This window comes from Bison bison, unplaced genomic scaffold, assembly GCF_000754665.1.
Source record: "Bison bison bison isolate TAMUID 2011002044 unplaced genomic scaffold, Bison_UMD1.0 scf7180017864349, whole genome shotgun sequence".
Classification (NCBI taxonomy): Eukaryota; Metazoa; Chordata; class Mammalia; order Artiodactyla; family Bovidae; genus Bison; species Bison bison.
The window spans coordinates 7547342-7553341 of NW_011494921.1; the positions used below are offsets into that span (position 1 = coordinate 7547342).

The window sequence follows — 6000 nt, forward strand, 5'->3', positions numbered from 1 at the left end:
AAGTTTTCTCTTTCTGCGCCTCCCCACGCTCACCACCAATTACTGACAACTCTGCTTTTTCAAGGTGTGTCTTCTTGTCTTCAAGCAATTCTAAGTTTTTTGTTTGAAAGTTGTGAATGAAAGTCAGATTGAATTTGGAAGATTTTAAATAAGATGCTCTTAGAACAAATACGTAGCAACAGTCCTAAAAGGTGTAAAGAGTCTTTTTAAACATAGTGAAGTTTTATTTTCTTAAGGCAGGTTAGATTGTGTCAGGCTGTTGACAGACACTTGCTGTGTTGTTTTATTTTTTTTCACAAATTGCACTGAATTCTTACACTGAACATAAAGTTGCGTTTCAAAGCAACAGCATGAGATTCTTAGCCTTGGTCTTCACTGTCCCGGGGTGTGTGTGTGTGAACACAAACATGTTCATTTTCAAAGGAATGGCAGCTTTTCTTAAAATTCGGTGCAGAGTCTGTAATTGTACTACTCCGTTACTTTATCTCGGAACAGCAGCCTGTGAGTGGTTCTGGGTGTTTCGGGTTTTTGGCTGCTGCGGTGGCGTAGGTGCAGAGCTGGTGGAGTTTCTGCTTTTCTAGAGCCTCTACTCCCTCTTCAGAGAAATGCAGGTAGTGCAGAAGAGTCTGCAGTGTGGAAAATTTCAGGGTTGGAAATAAGGATGATTTTAAGTTTTAGGGAGAAATACCCATTTGAATTCCGAGAGAATGTGCAAATGGGATTTTGAATAGAATCTTTTAAGAATTCCATTTCCGTGCTTCAGAGACACCCACTATTGTCTTTCGAGTCTAATTTTGTCGTCGGAGGAATTAATCAAAAACACCCTGCTAGGGCTGAAACTTGATCCATAAGCGTTTACTTCTGGAGTAATCAGAGGAGGGTCTGTGCATGCATTACGTTTCACTGCATTTATTTTGAGTGCTCCGTGTCACAGAAGAATGGGGACGTTGTATTGTGCAGCTCCCTTCGTGGCCAAGTATAAAGGGAAAATTTTGGTGTGTTTTCCTCTATCAGTTGTATTTTTCAGCCCTGGTGATGAAAGAGCATGTCCTTTGTGAAACATGGACTCCTGTTAGAAAGACTCAGGTTTTCTCAGAAAAACGACTCTTGTGGTACCTGCCTTCCACGCACGTACAAGACCTGTCAGTCTCCACTGCTGTTCCCATCCAGGGATTTTAGAATAATGCTATTTTGGAACAATTATTTTGATATCATCTGAGACAGAGTTCCTAACTGTCTCCAGCAGCTTCCTCCCTCCCAGCCCATATCATTCTAAATATGCCTCCTGGATTATACTTATAATAATATTGTAATGGCTTTCATTCTACCGATTGGCACAGTATATCATTATATCATTAGCTGCTATGAGAAGGCAGTTTCAAGTAGGTGGCTGATTCTTGGCGGTAATGTTTTTGAGTAACCCTGTTTGGGGAATACGGCTGTTTCACAGGTGCTCAGGTGTATAAGCCCAGAGTACAATAATATTTTCTGGCTTGCTCATTATGAAACGAATTTGAAGTGCAAAATAATTCAATAATAAGTGGACTATAAAAATTGGGCTTTATGATAAGAAAGTGTAATAGCTTGAGATGTTAGCAGAGGAGATAAAAATAAAATTTGTTTAAGAATGCAACAGTACTTAACTCGTGTGTCATTTCTCCTGAAGCTGAGAGTTTAAAAGAATATTCATGGCCTGGTGATGGAAACTTGTTGAATCAGTTTGAATGTTTTCAACCTTGAAGCTAAATAGGAAATAAACCTATTTCTATAACTGTTACACTGTTTGAAAGTATTGTTGTATAATAAACAGATACACATTCTGCCACTTACATTTTGTTTAATAGTAAGGCCTGTGCTTCGTGAGTGAAATTTCGGTGGCAAAACCTAGGGAGTCCTCATAGAATGCCTTTATGTCAATTTTATTTTTAAGTGTATAAGATGTTGTCACATATAATCTGTAGCTTAGTTGCTAGTGCTGGGCAAAAGAGAACAGAATCAAACATATTTATTATGGACAGATACAGTTGGAATTAGAAAATTCAAACCCCAGTAAGTATTTTAGAAACAATACTATTTTGTTTTCCCTTTAATAAATTACATCAGCAATCTAGCTGTTAAGCGGAACCCTATAATAAACTGGGAGCACCCGGGTGGGAGGGGAAAAGTCATTTTTAGAAGTTTTCATCCATTCATTCATTGCTTCATTCACTTCTTCCTTCATTTATACTTATTCAGAGCATTTCCACAACTAAGCTAAAAGCCAGACATGCCATGTGTTGTTGAACAGTTCTTTCTCTTCAGTGTAGGCTTTATCTAAATTGCGAAGCTTCACAACTAAGGTCCTTGGTGTTTAGGGAGATGCTCAGTGTAATGTCGCGCACTGCCCAATTTGGGGAATGGCCTTAGCATTTTAAAAAGAGCAGAAAGTCTGGCCTTTTGAGAAAGTTGTACATTCAAGAAATGCAGTCACACAGTGTCATACCGGGATGTTTTGTCCTTTAGGCTTTTTTATGGAACAGCGGAATCCCCTTACTCACCTGTAACCACCTTGGAGAGGGTAAAGGTCTTTTTTGTTTTGCGTACATCTTTTTTGTCCCATAGAAACTCAACTCATTGCTTTCTGCATATTACTTAGAAATATATTTCCACTGAATGAATATGGTAATAAAAGCGGTAGAGTCATGTGCAGACAAACGCCACTAGAAATCTTCCTACTTTAGTGTCTCACGTCCTCTCCTTACTCACTTAGTGGCCTTGGTTAGGTCGCAAGCCTGTTTTGTGGTCTCCAAAATAGACAGAGGTTAGGGTTGCTGCATGAGCTGATGTTGGTGTACTGGGAGCAGACCCTTGACCTGGTGTTTATTCTGCACCAGACACTGAGCACTTTGCATCTGTTAAATCATTTATTCCTTCACAGATTCAATGAGATGGGTGCTACTGTTTATTTGGGGATAAAAGAATAGAGGCACAGAGAGGTGAAGAAACATGCCCAAGGTCACACAGCCAGTATGTGGCAGAGCTGGGATAGTCACCTTGGCAGTCTGCCCTTGAGGTTTCTGTCTGTGTCCTTATTCATGAGGCTGTAGCTGTTTGGAACACTTTGTGGACTGGAAACTTTGTGCAGCCTGTCTCATTTAGCAAATATTTGACGATCTGGAATAAATTGAATATTCACAAGTTTCATCTCATTGTAGAATGACCCTCAGTACCTCTTAAGTCACTGGTTATAATGCACAGCTTTGGCCCAGGCATATCCGCTAGAATATCCAGATATGCCAGGATAGGATATCTCTACTAGAAACAGTATCATCTGCTGGTTAAGAGCATGGAATCTGATCACCTGGTTTTTTTTAGTTGATTGTGCCAGTGACTAGCTACCTGGCTTTGGACATATGATGTCATTCTTGACTCTTTCCCTGGAAAATGGGGAAAAGATACGTCCCTCCTAAGGATATCGTGATAAATATATATCACGATATATATATATATATATAATGTGCTTAGCATATGCTATATAATGTGCTTAGCATATGCTTGATGCATTGTAGGTATCTAGAAATTATGACAGCAAATGATATTCATGATAAGCCCTGGCAATGCATTGTCAGCAACAGAGTAACTGCCTTTCTTCGGACACTAAAGAAGTTTTTTGTTTTTTTTTTCTGTTTTTCTTTTTAAAATGTTTTATTGGACTCGAGTTGCTTTACCATGTCGTGTTAGTTTCTTCTGTGCAGAGTGAATCAGCTGTATGTATACATGCATCCCCACTTTTCCTATTTCTTTCCCATTTAGGTCACCCCAAAGCACTGAGTAGAGTGCCCTGTGCTATGCAGTCTGTTCCCATGAGTCACCTATTTTAGACAGAGTAGTGTATATATGTCAGTCCCAGCCTCCCAATTCGTCCTGCGCTAGAGCAGATTTTTAACATGCAGCCTCCTGAACGTTAACTGGAAACTGAGGCCAGTGTCTCAAGTGCATTCAGAAAAATTCTGGCTAATGGAGACCACTTGCTTTTTCTGAATTGAGGAACTACTCCGAGCACTTTCTCTATCTCTTTGTCCTTACAATGGTATCCATCAGTCAGAGACACCTCGTCAGCCTTTTTAGTCATCGACTAAATTGCTCTGCGAAGTTTGTGTTGGAAGGATGTTCCCCATCTTTTCCCTTTTAGAAGAGGACGTTAGGCCAAGATGACAGAGTCTTCATAACATGATTCTCTCTGCCAGTAATTTGTTTATGCCTAAATCAGCCCTGCCTCTAAGTGATAAGGAGATACATGCTTCTTATTTCTTATTCCATCAGCGTCATCCTGCAAGCGACCAGAAGCAGGGCTCCCAAGTGATGCCCCTGCTCTCCCTTTGTAGAGCTGGTGGTGGCACTCATAAAAAGTCAGGCCGGGGGTTCTGACTTCATCTGAGAAGACGGAGGTGCCTTGACTAGGTGGGTGTGCGTGGCAGCTTGTTTCTCTTCTAAAGTAAAACAGAGTTCCATTTGTTTAGGACTGTTTAGGTCCATTTGTAACAATACGCAGGATTATTTATACAGATGTTTTCTGGAAAAGTCAAAGAATTGGGGGATTCTGCCCTTTGCTGCCTAGTAATGTGTTTTTTCTCAATGCCGTTGTTGAATTCCTTTGGCTGGAAGAGGGGGGCAGTATTTTTTCTTGTGAGCTGTGGGAAACCTAGAACAGTTTTTTTCTAAGGGCTGATTCTTGAATTCTTGCATTTAAAGGGGGGGGAAAATCTGCTAAAGGGGATAGAGGAGAGAGAGATGACCGATACACTTCACGACAAACATCTCTTCCCAGCCAACTTCAATGTCCAGCAAAGCCAGGCCCCACGTACCGCACTGCAGGAAAGGTCCCTTTGGGCCAGCCCTCTTCCTGGTTTCCCGGAGCAGAGATAACGCTTCGGTTTCCAGAGACAGAACCTTTCTCTGGGAAGTGGGAGAGACCCCACCAGGTCGCCCCTCAGTTGTACTCGTTGCCACCTTGTGGATTGCAGAGGATATTGGTTTTCATCAAACTTCCACCTCAGTTTGGGCTTTTTATGGCAAGTGCACTTTGGCAATGGGTTGCTGAGTTCCTCACCAAAAGGATCCTGGTTTGTTCAGCAACACCTCACTCCTCTTCTCACAGTTCATTTATGATTCTGATGAGAGTGTTTTTTCAGGAAACACACATTTCACTTTTTGACCTAGGAGCATCTGTTAGAATTTTTTTTTTTAATACTACTTTGGCATTCTGAAAGTGTTAATGTCTTTCATATCTGTTTAATGCTATTTAGGGATATTTATGATCACCTCTTGGTTACTCAGGGTAAAGTGTGTCGCAATTTTTTTTTAAACAGACAGGAAAGCATTCACATGAGGAAACAGATTGCTTTAAACATGTGCTTCCTGTGACAGTAAAAAGAACAAATTAGATTTAACACTGTGTAATGAATGCATAAATGTGTACATTGAGGCTTTTTTAAAAGCTTTATGTTCAGTTCTGGTCACAACCAAAATTGAGTCACCTGTACAAATTAAAAATGCCTCGGGTTCCTCTCAGATTCCTGAAATACCCAGGAATGAAGCCCCTCAACCTGAGGCTGCCTCACTGCAGACCTTAAAAAGCATGATGTATTGAGGCTGGAGAGAATGAGAAATCCCAGGTGCATTCCGGGTTAAACCAGGTTAGACTCAGAGTCTGTACATTTAGCAGAGAGAGCAGAGTGTCTGCAGGACCAAAAGGGAGGATTTTATTACCATTTTCCTCCCTCTCTGAGAATTAGTGGGGAAAAAAATAACCATTCTTCTGAACCCCCACATCAACCTCTTTCATGAGAGAAAAATAAGAAAATCTGATGTTTCCTTCCTAGCCCCTATGAAGATTCAGTTACATAAGAAAAGGACTCCTTTCCTTACGTAATTCGGTTTGCGCTCCCGTCTGCTGGCTGGCAGGCAGTGGGGAGCGGCTGTTAATATTTCCAGTTAGACACGAGTGTGGGATTGGAGGGC

At 41.0% G+C, this 6000-nt stretch overlaps 1 protein-coding gene across 15 annotated transcripts in view; it reads left to right on the forward strand.

Moving 5' to 3' along the window:
• TCF4 (transcription factor 4) overlaps positions 1-6000 on the forward strand; it is a 382697-nt gene that overhangs the window by 255037 nt on the left and 121660 nt on the right. The window lies entirely within an intron of this gene.